A 23,079-nucleotide genomic window follows, 5' to 3' on the forward strand; every position below is an offset into this window, starting at 1 on the left:
AAGAATAGCTTCACAATCCCGAAATGTGAAGCTGTCATACGTTGTTTGACGACAAAATATTCCTTTGAAGTGTCATTAACGGTTCCATTGAAGAGTGTTATATCAATCTTCCCCATCATTAACAGAAGCGGGGCGGCATCAGAGCAGTAATATCTTTGAGTTGAAATATTCAGTAACAGATCCTCGCCAATGCGCAGGGAAGTAGTGTCCCGTGGACTTGTTATTTGGCATGCTGGTATACCTATAATTAAATGGGATACTATTCTGATACATATTTAATGGCATTCATTTTGAAACACCAACAACTTACTTTTGCAAAGGCTTAAGAGCCAAGAGTGGTGAGTCTTTTTTTCAAAAAGGCACAGACACAAGAAGTAAACACACTAATATTATATAAAAAATATCATGTCCATGTCGTTTCGTGAGATCGGTATACAATGAAAAGGGTCGTCTTGAATAAATGTCATATCTATGACTTAACATTCATCGTGCATATGCTACACACTCTGTGTAGTCAACTGCCAGTTGTAACGTGTCAAGCGACCAATAAAACGTTCGAGTGCCTACAACTGGAAAACCAGGTCTATAGGAAGATTATTTTTGGAATTACATTTTGGAATACATTACAGCGCCGGGAAAATAGTTTGGCCTCTGGCTTTACAACTAATAATCGCTCGCTGATATGCTTAATGTCATGAAAAAGACACACATGTTCTGACAAGAACGAAGATACAAAATATATGTATCGCCATTCAACTTCGTGAGTTCCTAAAAGCGACCCTAGTTTCGGTATCACGCACTGATCCATGTACTATTCTCAATGTATCCTGACGTTGTTTTACACATTAACTGTGTAAAGCGTGAAGAAGTTCACTTGCTTCGAAATAATCAATTGAATCGAAATCGTATTAATTTTGTTATCTGTGATTGTGATTCCTATATGGGACACAAACATATAAACCTTCTCTCAGGCAGTAGATAAAACTATTATAACTTATGAATCAGAACAAACAATTGAGTTAGAATGTTGGACTGGCAGAAGGTCATTCTGTACCGATGGGGGCGGTAGAGTAGTCTTGTAGTTAAAGCGTTCGTTCCTCACGTCGAAGACGCGGGTTCGATTCCCGACATGAATACAATGTGTGACCCCGCCGTGATATTGCTGGAATATTGTTAAAAGCGGTGTAAAAACTCACTTACTCACTCACTCTGTACTTACGGCCATGTAAAAATGTAATGCCTCCACAGGAAATAGTCCTACTCTTTTGGCAGATTAATTCCAGTTGTACATCCCAGAAGTGTTCTTTTGTCATATTTATTTCTTTGACAGTGGTGAGATTTGTTGGGCCAGTCACATGTACAGCTGTATACAGTGTCTCCCGAACGCTCCCGACACGGAGTGAAACGTTGAAATCTACAGAGCAATAGAAGAACTGGACAGGTGTCAACGGTTATGCTGCATGGTGGGTTCTCTGAAAATAATAATACATATTTATTAAACTTAACAAAATGAACAAATTAACAATAAATCAGAAACATACAAAAAGAAAGCGCTCACGCACAGTTAAACCTTTGCTATTGACCTAAAAAGAATTATCCTTAGCTACCCGATTGACTGCCTATTTTCTCTTACACCTGCTTCTCCCCCACACCACTATTCCAATAACTATACTACATAAATACTTTACAAAACCTACATTTTAACTTATTTTTTACTTTCCAACCTACCTAAGTCCTTATTTCTTCATATTTTTCCGACCACTAATTTCCCCCCACCCGACTACCACATGAAATAAACCTACACCTAAAACTAGTCGTAAGGAAAACCTTATTGCCTATAGGGATGTTCCCCCGTAGTGGGTGTTGTAGACTAACCTGTCAGGATACCCCGACGACTTATCTCGGTCTCGGGTATATCAGGCTTTTATACCCACGGGGCTAACCACTTTCATAGTTCATGGGGTCATACAATCTTCTGAGCTTCCCATTGGTCAAATGATAATCCCTTACATAGCCTGCTCGGCGACTCCTAAATATCCGGAAACACGCTACGGCAGGAAGACATGTGGACCTCGCAACTGTCATATGGAATTCCAATGGAATGTTACTGCCAAACGTGAGTAACAAATATATTAATTGACTACAAGATAACGACTTCCACCAGCCCTGCTGAAGCACTGCAAAGCCATATAGTTTACAACCCTTACTGTTGGTTTCGAAAGTCAATAAACATCAGATTCTGCATTTTCTCACACACAGCTTTATTTTGTGATCCAAACAGTCAATGTTCAACGTATACCATACGAAGCAGGTTCAAGCTGAAACCATATAATACAACAAACTTACTTGCATTTCCTCATGTCCGAAACACAGCTAGCTTGTCACAATACAAACTTACTCCGTAATAATAAAAAAAATATGGTAAATACGGTATTAACATGCACACCTCACAACACGGTGGTAACTCTAAAATAAATCTGGCTTTAAACGAACATTATATTAAATTACACCCCTTTCATAAATAAATATATCATGCATGCATATGCAATGTATTACTTACAAATTCCGTGTCAGAATCATAGCGTTGACAACAGCTGTACATCAGGTTATCACTCACAGCGATGCACACTTTTAAATTTCACGCCACCCCACATGCTTTTTCTCTTATACCATCCACCCGCAGTTACCACCCCTGTCCAAGCCAAGCCATTTAACCGCATACCGCTAAATAAAGAACAGTGACTTTTTGTCATCTACATTCCGGCCCCTTAAATGCTCAGAGAAACGACATGTTAATTGAACATTTAATAAATTAGAACACAATGTATCTTTCACAAAACATTTTTCGCACACAATGTCTACTTCACAAAAGGATGAAAGAAGGTAAGTCACTCATGGACTCCTTCCAACAGAGATAACTTGTCAACAGGTCTGGTAAGCGTGGAACCTCCTGTACGAACCATAACGCTGCGTACTAGTCCATCTTTTCCTGTATAGGTTTCCACGACTCTTGCCAAAGGCCAACTTCTCCTGGGACAATTCTCATTCAGAATTAGCACAATATCCCCCACCATAATGCTTCTCTTTGGCAGTATCCATTTCTGATGTAATTGTAGTGAATGCATATATTCCTTCGTCCAGCGTTTCCAAAATATATCCGCCAGGAACTGAGCATGTTTCCATGCATCTGCTGCTTGGAAACTTCCCAAAGGTAAATCGGGACCTGCTCCAAGTAACAGAAGATGGTTATGAGTCAGAGATTCAGCATCTTTGTGATCATCTGATACCACTGTGATTGGTCGGCCATTCACAATCGACTCAATTTCGCAAAAAAGAGTATGAAGTCCATCATCATCCAGTGGACGGTTCGTCTTCAGCAAAGCATTCACGACTTTACGAACTGTACTTGTGAGTCTCTCCCCAGCACCTCCCATGTGAGAAGCTGCAGGAGGGTTAAACATCCAACAGATTTCCTTTTTGCTCATGAACTCTCGAATTCTGTTCAAATTCCAGGCATCAATAGCTCGTGTCAATTCAATTTCTGCACCACGGAAATTTGTCCAATTGTCTTATCGAACTGTCTTCGGACATCCTCCATGTGATATGAATCGTACCAATCCATTCAAGAAAGAATCTGTATCCAATCCATCCAACTTTTCTAGATGTATTGCCCTTGTTGTCAATCGTGTGAAGATGTATCCATAACGTGTAACCTCAGACCACCCCGTTTCACAATAAATGGCCCAAAACAGTCCAATCCGACACTGGTGAATGCTGGATCTCCTGGACTCACTCTGTCTCTAGGCAGGTCCGCCATCCTTTGGTTATTTGGCGCTTTCTGAACAACTGTTCAGAAGTTTGCTCACTAACTTCCTTCCTTTAGGTATCCAGAATCTTTGTCTGATAAAGGCAACACATACTCTTTGCCTGAATGTCCACACACTTCATGGTAATGTCTGACAATTAGGGTAGTAACATGACTATCCCTTGACATATTGTGCTTGCTCTCAACAGGTACAGGTGCTGCTCGCAGCCTTCCACCAACACACAAGACACCCATTAGACTAAACATTGGTTCCAGTCGATAAATGGCACTACTTCTTGCAGTTGGCTTCCCAGCTTCAAGTGACTTGTACTCCTGTTGATATGTTTTCCCCTGCAACACTTGAACTATCGCAGTCTCAGCATTCTTCAGCTCCAATACACTGAGCACACTATCCAGCATTTTAGATTGAGTTTTCTTGTGAGTCTTATTATAGAGAATTTATTTTAATCTCAGGATCCATGCTACAGCAAGTTTTAGGCTGTGCCACATGGAGTAACAAGTCAAACAACAGATCTCTACAGCCATTCGTCACAGTTGTGTAAGTTGTTGTAGCTTTCTTCACTTCCTTGTCATCATCAGGAATTTCTAGACTGAGATTGGTACTTGTGGGCCATTCAGACTCTGCTTGACACAGAAACTCAGGACCATGTTTCCATCTGTCAGAGGACACCATTTTGTCTGCATCCATCCCCCATGACACGTCATCAGCAGGGTTTTCTGTACTGCCCACGTGTCTCCATTGGTTTGACTCTGAACTCTCACGGATAAGAGCTATCGTGTTTGCTATGAACACATGAAAGCGTTTGTTTTCATTCCTGATATACGGTATCAGAATTGTACTGTCTGTCAAGAATACTATTCTACTAATTTCCATTTTCAGCTCCTGACGAAGCATCACGTCCCGCTTTACTGAAATGACTGCAGCTGATAGTTCCAAACGCAGTATGGTCATTTGCTTCAATGGTGCCAGCCTGGACTTGCTAATGAGTAAAAAACATTGAACTGGCCCATCATTATTTACCACTCTAAGGTAGGATACTGCACCATATCCCTCACACGAAGCATCTGAGAAGTGATGCAGTTCATAGCTTCCATTTTCTATAGCTTGAGTGATCACGCAGTGATCCAGTTTTGGCAAGTCTTCTACCCACTTTGTCCATTTCACACTGTTTGTTTGATTCAACAGTTCATCCCAGCCTTTGCGCAGTCTTGTTTCACTTTGGAATACCTTCTTTGCTTGCAGAATGTATGAACTAACAAATCCCAATGGGTCATACACAGATGCAATCACACTCATTAATCCTCTTCTTGTGTCTGGTTTAATCTTTATTGTAATTCTGAAACCAAAGAGGTCGTTCTCGGTGTCCCAAAGAACCCCTAGAGCTCTTTCTTTAGGTAATGTACCTCCAATAAGGTCAACTCCTTTAGCCTCCTTTTCTGTCTGTTCTTCAGGAATGGATCGAAGCACTTCTCTGCTGTTGCTGATCCACTTCTTCAACTTGAATCCGCCATGTGATACAAGTGAACACAAATTTTGAACATGTTCAATTGTTTTTCAATTTCTGACATTAATGACTTGAGACAGTCACCTACGTAGAAGTTTTCAAGAACAGTCTGCCTCAGGTTCATAAGTTGCACTATTATCCTCTGCAGTGTGTCTAAGTGCATAACTCGCACAACTTGGGCTCCACACACCTCCAAATAAGTGCACTGTCATGCGGTAGACTTCTGGTTGATGGTTTCCCACTCTGAGAACTCCTGAGAACCACAGAAATCTGAGATAGTCTCGATCACACTCTGGTACCTTCACCTGATGGAACATTCCTTTTATGTCCCCCATAATACCTATGGGACCTTTACCGAATCGCAACAACACTCCAATCAACTTGTTCGTAAGGTCTGGGCCCTGGTATACTTGATCATTTAAACTAGTTCCACAATACTTTGCTGCACAATCAAAAACAATTCATAACTTGTCTGGTTTCTGTTCGTTGATAACTGCGTGATGAGGAATATACCATACCCCTTTGCCTGGCTTGTTGTTATTTTGTTCCTTTACCTTTTCAGCATAGCCTTTGTCAATCAATTCCGTGATTCCCGACTGATATCTTTCAAACAACTTGTCATCCTTTGACAAGCGTTTTCAAAGTGATTCAAGACGACTCTAGGCAACAATGTAGTTATTCTCTTCATTTGGAGGCCTGCTCCTGAAAGGAATTTTTATTTCATATGACCATAAACAACTTCTGCAGACTCATCCCTCATCTCAATTGTCCTTTTGTCTTCCTGCGACATTTCACATGTATTGTTTGACAATGATTCACACCTTTCTATTTTCCAGAATCTTTCAACTTGTGCATCAAGTCTTCGATCAATATCGACAAAATGTGAGATGACTTCTCTATTTCTACCACCTCTCAATGGTCGATTCAGAACCCAAGCCAGTTCTGTTTTCACGGCATAAGGTTCATTTTCTTTTCCCTTTTTCACATCAATAGGAGTCAGCGCCACTTGAACATCTTGACCAATGATGAGACCCACATGCACTCTGTCCACTTTAGGAAAGTCCATACCCTTCAAATGCTGCCACTCATCAACGTTCTGCTGTTTGACAGAATCACATGCACAAATGGACAGATTTGAGGTCCCAAATACGTGTGAAAGTTCTATGGTTATCGTGTTCCCTGCATCCGTTATCAACAGTGATCCTACCCTTGATCCTCGTTGTGGTGTTCACTTTCTCCAGTGTCAACAATAGTGATGTTTCAGAAACATCTTCTCCAAGTTCATCAAACAGTTCATTTGAGCAGAATGAGTTTGTGCTTCCACTGTCAAGCAGAGGATATGTCCATATCTTTCTGTTACCAGTCTTCACCAAGACTTGGAGTCTTACCACAGGAAGAGCTACCCTTAGTCCTTGAGTTACAACATTGCATGCAGAACTTTCAACCCCTAACGGTTTATCTTTAGGCACTGTCGAGCTCAGGTTTCTCTCCTTTAGATATGTTTGATGAACATCAGTTTCTGGTTTCGTCTCTTGAAAAACAGTTGAAGCATAGTCTCTTTTCAACAACAAACTCATGTCTCTTCTCAGGTTTCAGGTCCCTGAACTTCCCACACATGAAGAATGCATATTCTCCACTGCACAATGGACAATTTGGTATTGGAAAACCTGAAAATGAATCTGAAGAGTGTTTATTGTACGCACTTGTTTGCACACTGTAGTTGACACCTTTCTTCTCAAAGGATCTTGGTCTATTCTGTGTTGGTTCATCCTTTAGTCTGTTTCCAGATACTACTCCAAATATGGGATCATTTGCTTCTTCGGCAGCTTGCAGTACAAAGTCGACTAGCTGTCCTATACCGGAATAGTCACCTGTTGCTTCCAGGTGGTAACCTTGACACAATCTTCACCATGCATATCTGATTGTCCACTTCATTCACTTTGCCCATTGCCTTTAGTGTCAGCATACCACTCCTGAGATCATCTGCATTGTTACGCAAGCCTTCAACGTCAGTAGGACGCAACCATGGACTTTCGCGAATCTTCTTCACCCATCACATGCTGACTTCTGAATCGTGTCTTGGGAAGGCTCAGGGCTTCCATATATCCTTCATCAGGAACAGCATTCAATCACTGACAAAGCCTTGCCTGTACAATAGTTCAGCAATTGATTCAGCTTTGCACCACTACTAACTGATGTTTGAGCAACATTGGTTTGAAATGACCTTATGAACATCCAGTATCTCAATGGGTCATCGAATTTGATCAACTCACTTTTTGGTAACTACACTACCTCTAGCATCTTCTGTTGCATAAGCCAGACATTTTATTCGGACTAATGTGACTGAAAGTTTTCATCATTGGTGTGCACAAGTCCTGATATACCCGAGCTATGGTGCATATTATCTGCTGGATCTTTGTTAATCCATGTTCCATCTAATGGATTAAGGGATGTATGTCTTTGGTCAAAAGTCTTATTCTGAAATCCCTTCCAATCAATTATCTTTAGAGGCTCTTCTCGCTTGTGAACATGTGACCCTTGAGTAAGTTCAGCTTCAAAATCTTCATATACCTTTTCTTCAGCCTCTGTTGCATGTATTTCACACTCTTGTTCTAGTTTCTCTTGTGCTAGCTGTATCTCAGCTTGCTGTCTCTTGAGTGATTGTTGTCTCTCTAACATATCAGCTTTCGCTAGTAAAGCAGCCTTCTTGGCTTTCAGTTTCATTTTGGAACTTGAAGTTAACGCAGAACTTTTACCTGTTTGGCTTACCGAATCACCTGGTTGAATGTCATCTAGCTTTCCTACTTGTGTATCCAACCAAACTTTCACATCATTTTTTCAGCTCATCATAATTAGCCCGAACTTCAGCCATATATCTTTTAGCATCAACAATCTCATCTGGATGATTTACCACAGATTCAAGCAATTCAGTGTTCTTAATCCATAATTTATTTAAAGTGTGCTTAATGATCCTGAATGTAGATTCAACTTCACCAACATTCTCAGAGTTCATCAAGTCTCTCATCTGTTTCATTTTTCTTGTTAGAGCAGCTTTACTACCACCTCTTTCCTGCCAATAATGTCATGGCTTCAGCAATAGCACCATCTCCATCATCGCCTTTAAATGCAATTTATTCACAGATTCCACAGCTATTTCCCTTTAATGACAATCGTGGAAATTTCGTGAACTAAATGTGGGTTTCAAAAGTCAATAAACATCAGATTATGCATTTTCTTACACACAGCTTTATTCTGTGATCGTAACAGTCAATGTTCAACGTGTACCATACGAAGCAGGTTCAAGCTGAAACCATACAAAACAACATACTTACTTGCATTTCCTCATGTCCGAAACACAGCTAGCTTGTCACAATACAAACTTACTCCGTAATAATAAAAAAATGTGGTAAATACGGTAATAACATGCACACCTCACAACACGGTGGTAACTCTCAAATAATTCTGGCTTTAAACGAACATTATATTAAATTACACCCCTTTCATAAATAAATATATCATGCATGCATATGCTATGTATTACTTACAAATTTCGTGGCAGAATCAACAGCCGCACAACAGGTTATCACTCACAGCGATGCACATTTTCAAATTTCACGCCGACCCGCATGCTTTTTCTCTTATACCACCCATCCGCAGTTACCACCCCTGTCCAAGCCAAGCAATTCAACCGCATACCGCTAAATAAAGAACAGTGACTTTCTGTCATCTACATTTACTGTACATGAAAATTAAACTTACCGCCATACTACCCGATAAATTTCGATCTATGTTTAGCCCAACTACAACATATAGCAATCTAACATAAAACACTCTGGTAGGAATGTTATCGGACATTCACACTTTACAACTAGTTTTATACAATTTGTTGCATGGTATGCCACTTATACGTGAGTTGTACAAAAAAGTACATTCTCTATTTGCATTCGACAAATTGTATGAACGCAGCCAATCAAAACGCGTATGAAATCACGTGGTATCTACACGTCCATTTGTAAAATAATGGCGACTCTGATACACGTTGAAAACGTTGGCTTTTTGGTCCCAAAGTGGGAATACTCAGTAAAGGGACTTTTAAAATTAGGTACGTAGAATAACACTTCAACAAATTATATATTTTGACATTTTTAACAGTCTAATTCTCAGGTTCAACTGTTCAGAGAGTTATTTGAAACGACAGGCCATGTGACTTGCACTGTAGGCACAGATGAGATTAGGTCCCTTATACGTTTCTAAAATTTTAAATACACCATACACACAAATATACGTCACAGTTTTGGATTCTGTGGCACTTATCTATTATGCGATGCCTTTAACATCTATTTTAATGAAAGCATTTGTACAGTATGCGACATCTAAAAATATTGTATTGGTTATTCTGTACTCTAGGTCATATCGCATATTACAAACATGATGACCATCTTATTAACTGAAAATGCACAGGCTGAATATGCGGATGCAATTTGATAATAGTATGTCACAGCCTTTGTTCTGCTTCTTATTTTAGCACGTAACAGAACAAAATACTTGGACATGGAGGAATATTACCTTGGTTTAGTCTTCTGAACTCACCAATGTTCGTAACACCACCACAGGTAGAAAGCGTACCATTTGAGCAGATAAATTCCTTACATTCTTACAAACGCAAAATCTGTTTGTGTCGGCGACGTTTTCAGGTGGCTAAACGGTGGCTCCTGAACGCTCCCGACAATAAGTGAGAATTTAAAAGTTGCAGAACAATAGTAGTCTAGGACGCTTGCCGTAAAAGGCGACTATGATTGTCGTATGAGGCGACTAACGGGACCGGGTGGTCAAGCTCGCTAAATCGGTTGATGCATGTCATCGTGTACCAATTTCACGGATCGATGCCCTTGATGTCAATCACTGGATTGTCGGTTCCAGACTCGATTATTTACAGACTGCTGTCAAACATCTGGAATATTGCTGAGTACGGCATTAAACAACAAACAAACAAACTGTACATGTCAGGGGTATCTCACCATGTAGATGAACTGACCATGTCTCCCTGTCTATGCTGAATGACGAGTTCATCCTGTATAATTAGATGTGTTTGAACGCAATTTGTACATTTTGAAAACAATCCTTAACCTGGCAAAGTACTTACTTTCAGCAACAACAAGACTTCTATGATCAAAGTTATTGTCGCCATCAGCACACCCCCAATGTCCTGCATGTCTCTGTTGTACGCGAAGAATCGTTAGTTGAGTGCAAGTTGAGTTTATAATATCTGCCTGGAATCCGCTGACAGGCGTGCAGCCCGTTTGTGAACACTGTGGAACGTTCCCACTTGGAGCCTTGTAAATGATTGTAGAGAAGGCTTGAGATGTAGAGCAGGTCAGCCTAGTAGGCTCATTCAGGTAGGATTCCTCGGGGACCTGGATCTGAGCCTTACCTGTGAGAAGGAACAGGAATATAACAACACAACACGGAGAGCTGGTCACTTGAATGCCATATGTGATGTGATGTATAATCAGTGTGAGTGAGTAAAAGTTTAACGTCACTTATGTATAATGAGTGACAGTGAGTTAACATTTGACGTCACTTATGTATAATGAGTGTGATTGAAGTTTAACGTTACTATGTATAACCAGTGTGAGTAAGTTAAAGTGTAACTTCACTCATGTATAATCAGTGTGAGTGACTTAAAGTTTAACGTCACTTATGTATAATGAGTGTGAGTTAGTGGACGTTTAACGCCACTTATTTGTTATGAATGTGAGTAAGTTAAAGTTCACCGTCACTTATGTATAATGAGTGTGACTGAGTGAAAGTTTAACGTCAGTTATGTATAACAAGTGTGAGTGACTTAAAGATTTACGTCACTAATGGATAATGAAGACAAATGTTTGAGTGCATGCATTCAAATAATTTGAACCATCATATTAATGTATTGCCTGTATATTTGTATTGATTTCAAAGCATCTGATTAACTAAACAAGAAATTTCGTTTGCCTTCGCTTTTCTATAAACCTAAAATGAAAGGCCCCATCCGCAAGCAGACTAATGACTGGCTGATAATCGAGTGTGGCTACAGTTTTTGTGTGTGTTTCAATGACTTTAGCAATCTGTGAAGTAAGAGTTGTTGAATTGTTCTTAAAAAAATGACTTGAATATACTGTTTCGATTCCAGAGTTATATACGTACAGAAGGATGTACACACGTTGCATTATCCGCTACTTCCATACACGCAGCTCAAGCCTTAAATGCCTTCCCAATTCTCTCTCCTCGAAAAATGATAAACAAATAATTTGTCTGCAGGTTTTATCAAGAAGGAAATGCTGGAATTCCAAGAAAGAGAAATATCTTGGGCTTCTTTCACAGACCCATAAAGCGTGTTATAGATCTCTGCGCGATAGAAATATCTTGTCACCAAAACTACGATAATGTTTCATTGAAATATTGATGGTCAAACGTATAAAGCGTACATATAATAGGACAGTACTGTACCGAGGCGTGTTTCTGTGGATGTGTCAGTTATCTTGAAACAAGAGTCCAGTTTGAAATGCCAGCAACTACGTTATATGACTTTTCAAAGACGTCATATTAAACCGGAAAGTGCTGAAAAAATCACCAGTAAGTATATGGATTTACTGCCTATAGAGATTACATGACCATCACTGTAGTATCAGTTAATGTCCTCCGTGAAATATTTTGCATACGTTTCATTTAAATTTCAACCAATGGTAATTATTTCCACAGATTCATGCCGAATCAACAAAATAAACTGTACTTTTATTAGTAATCTCTATAGAGCGCGAGAAACTTAAAGATTGCCAGGTCAAATGACTTTGTAAAGATGGGTTTAATGGACGTGCCGGTGGAGTAAATAGTCCCTGCTTAATAATTATTGCTTCTCCACTTAACACAGACAAGAATCTATGTGGTGTTTGAGTTTTAATAATACTGCTACACAATATATGCATTGAGAAAACGCTAAATTGACGTTTAATGTGATCGAACTCTCAGCTTAATGCTGTTCTTTGAATTAGTGCCCCGCCTCAACACAAGTGTATAACAAGTTGAAAAGGTTCATCTCCTCGCTTGTAAAAAGTTTTTGAATGTTGGTATGTCAACACCAAGTAATATGGTTTATGGAGAATGCGGGAGATTCCCATTGTACATTGGATCTTACACTCGTTGTTTGAAGTATTGGTGTAAAATAATAATAATGCCTGAACACCGTTTACCCAAGAAAGCCTACAACATGCTCGTACACCTCTACAATCTTGGAAAGAACACATGGGATTCTTGTATTCGTACATTGCATTTTACATATGGCTTTGGTTTCATTTGGCTGTCCCAGACAATTGGTAATGCAAATGCTTTCATTAAGTACTTTAGCATGCGTGCCATTGTCATGTTTCATCAGAAATGGCATTCAGATATTTATGAAAGTTCAAGATATGATACTTATCGCCAATTCAAGTCATTGCTTGAACCAGAATCCTTTTTTATCAAATTTACGGTACAGGAATTCTCGTAACACCCTCATTCGTTTTAGACTTGGCCTGAATGATCTAAAAATTAACACAGGGAGATTTTCATCTATTGAAAAATCGATACGATTATGCCCATTTTGTGACATTGTTGTCGAAGACGAATACCATTTCATGTTTATTTGCCCTATATACGAAAATCTAAGAGACAAGTACTTACCGCAGTGTTCTCTATCTCATTTTAATGCTAAAAGATTGTCTTCATTACTGTCTTGCAAGGATCTTATAACACAATATCAACTGGCTTTGTACATACATAATGCTTTTTTGTTACGAAGTGAATTGTTACCTTGACTTTGTATTTTATAAAATATGTTATGTAACTCCGTTGTATATGGGCCTGTGGCCTTTCATACAATAAAGAATTGAATTGAAAAAAAAAGAAAGAAAAGTTGGATGGCGTTGGGGTTTAACGCCGCTTTGAACAATATTTCAGTTATATCAGTTGTGTCAGTCTAATGTGGGAAGAAAGCATAACCGAAGCAGTTCTTAATAGCAGTTTTCTACTTTACTAAAATCTACAAGCACGCTTTTAGGAACTCACAAATAGGCAAACACACTCCGGGCGAATCTAGGACTAGAACCCACAATCATAGGTGCCTAGGGGACGCAACTCTAGACAGCGAATTACAGTGCGTTCGACGTCTTGGCCACCCGTCGTCGTGAACAAGAAGGTGTTTTGAGAACCAGGTAAGATATGGCATCATAATATTATGTCATATTTACAATAAAAGTCTGAAATTATAGCCCTAGAAGGTACTAATGCTGCCGCCCTAACGGGTACCGTATATATCGCAAAAACAAAAGCATGTTGTGTAAAATGTCTTTGGGATGACTGTTATCAAATTTTGTCAATCGATTAGAAATACGGTTACTGTTTTGCATTCGGTTATCGAAACGCTAGCTGCGTATGCATATTGATACTAGTATAACAGTTCAAATAAGACAAAAACTTATTATGCCAAAGAATTGCTGCATTCAAAATATTATAATAACAAAAACCTGTGCGTCCTTTGTGAGACGGTTGTTATGTTGCATTTCCCGTGCAGGTAAAAACAGCGTTCTCGTCGTAATCGAAATACGAACAAGGTGAAACTAGCGGCATGCAGGATGAGGGAACAAGATAAACCAATGCATGGTGAGTGGGTGAGTGAGTGAGTGAGTTGGGTTTTACGCCGCCTATAGCAATATTCCAGCAACATCACGGCGGGGGAAAAATGTGACTTCGTGATGTGTCATCAATTAATAATAACATCATATTAAACCTACTGTCTGCGACATGCATTGTGACGTTTGCCAAGGCGTAGAGGACAAGGACAAGTCTGTTGATGGAAGTCTTCATCTGTTAACATAAGACACGTGACAGGTATTAATAACTGCCACCATGCGAACTAACATGTACACAAAAAGCGCACATTGCCAGGATAATATCATTTTCAGCCAGGCAAATAAATAATACACGAAATGAGAGAGATAGAGAAGGACAGAGAGGTAGAGGAGAGAGAGAAGAGAGAGAGAGGGAGAGAAAGGGGCTAAGAGAGAGAGAGAAAGGGGAGATAGAGAAGAGAGAGAGAGAGAGAGAGAAAGAGGGAAGGGAAGAGAGAGGGGGGGAGTTAAAGAGAGAAAAAGGGAGGGTGAGGGACACAAAGGAGAGAAAGAGAAGGGAGAGAGAGAGGAGAAGAGAGTGAGGGAGAGTTAAAGAGAGAGAAGGAGAGGGGAGAGAGATAGAAGGAAAGAGAGGGAGAGGGAGAGAGAGAAGATAGGGAGAGGGAGAGATAGAGAGACGGGGCAAAGAGAGAGAGGGGAGAGTTAAATAGGGAGAAAGAGAGCGTGAGGAGAGAGAGAGAGAAGGGAAGAGAGGGAGAGATAGAGAGAGGGGAAGAGAGAGAGAGAGGAGAAAGAGAGTATGAGAGAGAGAAAGAGAGGGTGAGGGAGACACAGAGAGGGGGGAAGATAGAGATAGAAGGAAAGAGAGGGAGAGGGAGAGAGAGAAGATAGAGAGAGGAGAGATAGAGAGAGACGGGGCAAAGAGAGAGAGGGGAGAGTTAAATAGGGAGAAAGAGAGGGTGAGGAGAGAGAGAGAGAAGGGAAGAGAGGGAGAGATAGAGAGAGGTGAAGAAAGAGAGAGGAGAAAGAGAGTATGAGAGAGAGAAAGAGAGGGTGAGGGAGACACACAGAGAGGGGGAAGATAGAGATAGAAGGAAAAAGAGGGCGAGGGACAGGAGAGAGTTAAGGAGAGAGAAAGAGAGGGTGAAAGAGACAAAGGAAAGAGAGGAAAAGAGAGAGAGAGAGGAGATAAAGGAGAGAGACAGTGAGAGAGAAGGAAAGAGAGGGGAGAGAGAGAGAAGAGAGAGATGGAGGGGTAGAGAGAGAGAGGGGGAAGAGAGAGAGAGAGGGGAGAGCTAAAAAGAGAGAAAGAGAGACAACGGAGAGAGAGAGGGAGATATAGAGAGGGGGCAGAGAGAGATAGAGAGAGTTAGAGGGAGAGATAGAGAGGGGGAGAAAGAGAGAGGGGAGAGTTAAAGCGAGAAAAAGAGAGGGTGAGAGAGAGAGAGAGTTAAAAAGAGAGGGCGACGGAGACAGAGAGAGAGAGAGGAAGGGGAGAGAGAAGGAATGGGAGGGAGAGACACAGAAGGAAATAGAGAGACAGAGAGAGGGGAAAGAGCGAGAGATAGAGAGAGTTAGAGGGAGAGATAGAGATAGAGAGAAAGTGAGAGAGTTTAGAGTTAAAGCGAGAGAAAGAGAGGATGTGTGAGAGAGAGAAGGAAAGAGAGGGGAAAGAGAGAGAAGGAAAGAGGGGAGAGGTAGAGAGGGAGGGGACAGTTAAAGAAAGAGAAAGAGAGGGTGAGACAGAGAAAGAGAGGGATAGAGAGAGGGGGAAGAGAGAGGGGTAAAGACAGAGAGAGAGAAGGGAAAAAAGGGAGAGGGAGAGATAAAGAGAGGGGGAGAGAGAGGGGAAAATGAGGGAGACACAGAGAGAAAGGGAGAGAGAGGAGAGAAAGGGAGATAGTTAAGGAGAGATAAATAGAGGGTGAGAGAGACAAAATAGAGAGGGGGAGAGAGAGGGGGAAGGGAGACATACGGGGTTAAAGAGAGAAAAAGAGAGGATATGGAGATAAAGAAGATAGACCTAGAGAGACACACACGGAGAGAGTGAAGGAAAGAGAGAGAGGGGAGAGAGAGAAGAGAGAGTGGGAGGGGTAGAGAGAGAGAGGGGGAAAGAGAGAGAGGGGAGAGTTAAAGAGAGAAAGAGAGGGCGAGGGAGAGAAACAGTGAGAGAGGGAGAAATAGAGATGGGACAGAGAGAGATAGAGAGATGAGATGTAGAGAATAAGAGGGAGATATAGAGAGTTAGAGGGAGATATAGAGAGAGGGAGAAAGAGAGAGAGAGAGGGAGAGTTAAAGAGATAGAAAGAGAGGGTGTGTGTGAGAAAGAGAGAGGTAAATAGAGGGGGCAGAGAGAAGGGAGAGAGAGAGAGAGAGAGAGAGAGAGAGAGAGAGAGAGAGAGAGAGAGAGAGAGAGATGGGGGGGGGGGGGGGGGGGGGGGGGGGTGAGGGAGACACAGAGATAAAAGGAAAGAGAGGGAGAGAGTCCTGGATGCCTATTGTACATGTCAAGAATATCTTATCTTGTAGTCCTGGATGGCTACTGTACAGGTCAGGGATATCTTATCATGTAGTCCTGGATGGCTACTGTACAGGTCAGGGATATCTCATCATGTACTCCTGGTTGGCTACTGTACAGGTCAGGGATATCTTATCTTGTAGTCCTGGATGGCTACTGTACAGGTCAGGGATATCTTATCATGTAGTCCTGGATGGCTACTGTACAGGTCAGGGATATCTCATCATGTAGTCCTGGATTGCTACTGTACAGGTCAGGGATATATTATTATGTAGTCCTGGATTGCTACTGTACAGGTCAGGGTTACATAACCATGTAGTCATGGATGGCTACTGTACAGGTCAGGGATTTATTATATACTTCAGTGTGGAAGACTGAGTTTTCTGAAGTTGAGAAAAGTGATATTTTCATTGCAGTGAACATAACACTGGTATTTCACTGCAGTGAACATAACACGTTGACAGAACTATTTTCTTACACGAGTTACCTCCCCTGAAAATTATCTCCCCTTAATCGTAAGTGTCTTCTGCTAATAAAACATGGACACACTCAAAATGAGTGAAATCGGCGTTTTCCTAGCAGATTGGGACTTAAGATTACTTGAACAAACAGAACTTATCCAGCAACAAACAAAACCTATCTGGGAACAAATTGAACCTATCCAGTATGACCAGCAAAACAAGACTCACAGATTTTCAAAGATAAGTACTGGTGATGTAGATAAATTTCTTGAAGAACATGCAAATGAAAACACAAAGAAAAATACCTTGTACGACCTGAATATTTTAAAGCAGTTTCTAGCTCAGGAAGGTGAGGTTAGGGCTATTGAAGAGATTGAGCTACCTGTCCTTGAAGATTATATCAGCAAGTTCATCATCACTGTTAGGAAGAAAGATGAATCGGAGTATGAGCCTTCCTCACTGAGAAACTTTCTCTCCTCCTTTTAGCGACATCTAAAATCAAAATCATGTGCTCATAGTTTGATTAATTGTGAGAAATTTGGAAAACTTAGAGAAATCTTGAAGGCTAAATCTAAGGATTTGAAGGCGCAAGGGAAAGGGAACAAACCAAGAGCTGCCGATGAGCTAACAGACAGTGACTTGGATGCCATGTACGAAGCTGGAACTCTTGGCCTAGCAAATCGGACCAGCCTATTACATTCAATGTGGCTAATTTGTACGCTCTATTTCGGAATGAGAACGGGAAAGGAAGTTCACAACATGAGACGGGGGGATGTGGAACTAAGGGAAGGGGATCAGGGGGAATATTTAATATTTACCTCAGAGCGTCAGTCCAAGGCACGTACTGGAGCCAATCCTAATGACATCCGCAGGAAGCCCCGTGCATACAGCATTCCAGAAAAACCTGACAGGGATCCAGTGGCCTGCTACAAGATGTATCGGTAAAATCGTCCGACTTTAATGCTTCAAACAGACAGTCCTTTTTTCCTCGCCATCAACCATGGAGGAAAGGCAGGTTCACCCTGGTACAAGAACTCTGCAATGGGCTTAAATAAATTGTACAGCATAATGAATAAGATGAAGGATGGAGCTAAACTTGCTCAAGACAAACGGATCACACCATACAGGTGATATTAATAATATTACTATTAAAAAATATTATGTGCAATAAATCATTTAAAATTTGTGTAAATTTTCTTTCATAGACCGTTAATCAAATGGCTAATAATTTGAATATGTATAAAAACTTGCCCTAGTCCAAGTTTTAAGTCAGTAGTATTTCACTTACGAACGAAACCAGAGTTTCGAATGACCAGTCAGTATTTAATCGGCTCGTTAACGGTCTAATGAAGCCTGACACAACACATGCATTCAAAAAATGTCACCATCAGATGAGAAAGGAATGTTGAGAACTACCCGAGTTAGTCAGTCACCGTGACAGGACGTTGCAATAGATTTACATCAAGTAAAAGACGTCAAAATGGCTGACACGATAAACGTGACGGGAGAGATTTCGGAAGTTCTTAATGAACCTGTCGCAGTTACATGTGTTAGTCATCACTGATCAACTGATCGATCATTCTAAGGTGATTACAATGTGCCAAATATACACTAATGTCAATTCACTGCCAGCCTAGATACGGATCGAGTCGATACTACAATAGTTTGGATGTGTATTTCTTCGTTTGTTCACTAGGATGGCTCGTGGCGAGGATATTCGTGAACGATCATGCAGTAATACTGTCTGACGTATCTCAATGCACGTTAACACGCTGAATTCAAGATGATGGGGTCTAAATGATCAGAAAGAACGCTTCTATATGTATTCGCGGTGTGGAATTCCCAAGGGTTTCCCGGTAATGTTGAAGTAGTCCGTCAGTGTTTACGTCATTTCAAGAACATGGTCTCGTTAAAAAAAACGCATGAACGTCAATTTCGCAGTCATGTGACCTACCTCTCGTCCAAACAGTATATTGTGGAAACTTTAAATAAAAAAAAAATATGTTCATGATTAAACGTAGAAAACAGAAGATAATAACACTGTATTACATCATTTACAAAACAAAAAAAACACAAGGTTTTCGACATGTCTTGACAAGTGGAGGACATTTCTTTATTTGCTAAATCAGTGGCACAAATCCATTATTTAGACCAAATGTTCCCATGTTTTTGTCCAGGTGAACAATTGCCTTTTCATGTGGACTTGGACTTGTACAATCGACTCTGCTTTGGCAGATATATCTCACGAAAATAGAAAGGTTTTGCCGTTTTATTTGTGCTGCTTCAAAAGTTTTCGAGAACACCTATTTTTTTCCTATCGCGTGCAGTGTGCACCAAGGTCATAAACATGAAGCAAAGGCCATAACAAAACTAAATAGACAATACTACACGCATTCATAGAAACTTCAGGCGTTTCGTAATAATGGTATCTAACGAGAATGATTGTGGTATTTTATTTATTACCCACGGTAACTATGTATTTAAGTGTAAATACATAACAACTTTCGTTTGTTAACAGACCAAACTGAAACCGGCTGCTAATCTTGTTGCGCATGTCTATGCATACGCAATAAGAACATGTTCCTGCTGTTGTGTGTGCAAATATGACAGCACCAACGCTGAAGATTGTTTTAAAAGAATGTCTTCAAGTTATGCAAGCGCAAGTACACAGGACAACTGCCAGAAAACTTAAAAAGAAAATATTCGGGCCGCGCTTTGAAGCTCTAACCAACACTCGGTCACTCCCACCGACGGGGTCCCAGCTGAACAATGGTTCGGTTTTCATGATCAATCAGCTGAATGAGGGAAATCAGAGTGCTCGCCAAAGACGTTTACTTGCATGTTAACTATACGACTCAACTCTGATCTTGTGTCAGTGACAGCATCGAGCAAAGGGCATGGTCATCATCGAAATAGGAAAAGACAACTGTCATCAACTCACTTCGTTTTACGATAGAGATTAAAAGGTAATCTTATTATTCAAATTTAGGATGTTTTCGAATGGTTTGTATCAGTTGCACATTAAGTAGTCTGGTTGTGGATGTTCAATTACGAACAAACACCTTCAATGTTACAAAATGTCACAAAATACGCCTCGAAGCGGACACAACCAGTTTGATAGCACAACCGGAGCATCTAACGTTAGTCTAGATATCTGTTTAAACTGACTTCATTTCACCCAAATTATCCTTTTATGTTAAATCAATTAAAAGTTGCAAAAGTGGTCGGGTGCGTTATGCTCATAGGGACCCGGCCCTGACCTATCGGTATTGCAAATGGATATAGCTCGAGTTACGGATTATATCGAAATAATATCTGCAGCAGCTTCATGCACAATTAATTTAGAATTTGATGTGTGTGACTATCTTGTTTGGTTTATTCATTTGTTTGTAAATCTCTCTCTCTCTCTCTGTGTGTCTAATGACCTTTGCAATCTCTCTCTCTCTCTGTATGACACACGTATTCGAAAAATCAACTTGTGTGCTTTCTCCAGACAAATATCCCTCAGATAAGTGCGCACGTTCCATCTATATAACTTCAGTAGTTTCCAAACTGAACCTAATTTTGAGACCTCAGCTGAGGTGTTCCTCCTCACAGCTTCTCACTGAAGTCACATGTCACATGTATTTTAATTGGATTGGCAAACTCGTTCTGCAACTGTTTCATGTACTCTGAGAATGACAAGTCATGAACTTCACACATGTGACAAAACAACATATTGTATCCGATCGGAATAAAAGTATAACGACAATTTATCTTCAGTTTTGAGGAGAATAATGATATCAATGATTGCTATATTTTACTTACTGAAATAAGTTCAGGCATAGAGGTGAAAGGGCCGTCTTTTGCCCCTCTACTCGTCCAATTTAGGTCGAGAGACAAAGTGTTTCTGCCATAGAAGAGGACTTCTATTTCCTCAGTTGCCCGAATGTTAGACAAATCAAAAAGTGTAATTCCTCAACTGTTGGACAAGTTGCACTGATACCTACGCTTGGTAGGCCTACAGACACGATACTTAGACAATAACGTTTCATAACATTATTGGACTACGCAAAAGATTCAAATCTGATATTTTTATCGAAAGAGATTTCCGAACAATAACAGGAAGGCGAATGTCAACATCCACTGTTAAACCCGGCTCCACCTCTACACCACGTTTACTGAAGAATAAAGGTTTAGCCCATGCAGAAAACGTTGAGGAGAAAATGCATACGGACATTGCAATGGCCCGCTCAGTCCAAGATCTTGCGACATGTATTACGTATGAGACCCGAGTTGGCTGGCGACAGACTGGGGAAACGAAGGAATGTCACTCTCAAGTATGCCATTCCTATTAACGGATATGCTGCTTTCATTTAAGCAGAACGGATACCTCATACGTACGAGTACAAGTGCATAAGGGTGATGTCTCCTTAAATTTAATCTGTTAATATATTCAATTGCTTTATGAACAAAACGCACACATGTTTGTACTTTTGTTTGAAATAATGATTCAAATAATCGTTAGTATGTAAACGCTTGTACGTCAAGAAGCGCAGACTAAAAATACAGTTTGTGTTTTAAATAAAACTCCCACACAAAGAAGGTATTTGTAGATGTGTTGCCCAGTTGACTATGACACATACGCGGGTTTTTACATGCTTGTTCTTTTATTCTTGACGTTTATGTCGCATCTCGATTACCATGTCTAAACATCTTACTTGAATAAGAACAGGAAACGTTTTCTCTCATCGGTTTTCTACTGACCTATATCAGTTAAAATAACAGAACAACTCGGTGTCATCGAGGAGTTTATTCTTGCGGCATCGCACGTGACATGTCGTGACCCTATCGCGCATGCCTGGGACACAAAAGATTCACCGGCATACTAGAGCGAACCACGATTGTCATCCGGAACGACTGTATTACATCATTCACCATTGCATTGAGCCGTTAGATTCGAAATCATCTCGCTGTGAATAATCAGGGGTTTATTAGTGTGCCACAGAGTATATTTATGCTTAATGTCAATTATTGATATATCATCGTATGGATATTGGATCCAAGAACAAGTATCTCAAACTTGATATAGAATGACTGAGAATGAATGATTTATACGCAATATTGGATATGAGTATTTGTTTTTGCAAACAGCTTATTGACACAATCTACCTAAATGCATAACGAAAGTAGGTATAGTGTACTTAAGTCATGATTTTTTTTCTAAACCTACGTCACAAACGCACCGACACAAGGTTGGCAGATATAAATCCAAACAATGTTGAGAGGATCAAATACAATGCACCAAATGAAAGTTGTTTATTTATTTGTTGTTTCACGCCGCTGTCATCAATGTGCCGGCGGTCTATGAATAATCGAGTCTGGACCAGGCAATCCAGTGATTGACATCGTGAGCATTGGTCAATGAAATTAGGATACGATCCCAAGCTTCTTTTGCGTCAAGTCAGCGAGCCTGACCACCCGATCGCGTTAGTCGCCTCTCACGACAAGCTGGTCGCCTATTAAGGCAAGCATGGGTTGCTGAAGACATATTCAAACCCGGATCCTCATGGGTAGATTCATTATGGGACGGGTATTATTTAATTATTTAATCAGTATCACATATAACAACACTCACATAGGGCTGACATGTATAACAACATCACGACAACATGAACACATATCTTAACATACCTTTTCTCCCAGACAAGTGCTAGTTCCTTGACAGTCCTGACCACTTGCTTATTCCAGATTAGAAGGTCAGAAGCTTAGCTGGAGCTCAGTGCATAAAACGCAAGCCTTAATATCTGCTCACATCAATGTTTACTGAAGAAGAACACTTTCATCAATCGTATAACTCATTACCATGAGCCTGAATAGATTCTGACGTCCAGTTTTTGAAAATAAAAGCATGCACACTTTAAATTCTGTTCATACTCTCACAATGGTTCAGAATATTGTCGTCCAGACACCTTGCCTACAAAGTAAATAATAGTCTTTCGAAGAAATTGATCCGGGCTTTCCAATTCTGTCAATGTATTCGCGAAAACCCGACCGAACGCCTATGTTACTGTTGTCAATGCGTGCATAATCTATTTGTTGCAGATCAATACCATACGATTATTCTGATATTGACGTAGGTGACTCC

At 40.4% G+C, this 23,079-nt stretch overlaps 1 protein-coding gene and 1 pseudogene across 1 annotated transcript in view; both read right to left on the reverse strand.

Annotated features, from left to right (window-relative positions):
* The window catches only part of LOC139456997 (zonadhesin-like), a 387,647-nt gene that overhangs the window by 20,751 nt on the left and 343,817 nt on the right, over positions 1-23,079 (reverse strand). The gene's annotated exons all lie outside the window — the stretch shown is intronic.
* LOC139457977 (uncharacterized) lies at positions 225-22,681 on the reverse strand (annotated as a pseudogene).

Source organism: Haliotis cracherodii, unplaced genomic scaffold (assembly GCF_022045235.1).
Source record: "Haliotis cracherodii isolate W230 unplaced genomic scaffold, xgHalCrac1.p SCAF_12, whole genome shotgun sequence".
In the NCBI taxonomy this organism is placed as follows: Eukaryota; Metazoa; Mollusca; class Gastropoda; order Lepetellida; family Haliotidae; genus Haliotis; species Haliotis cracherodii.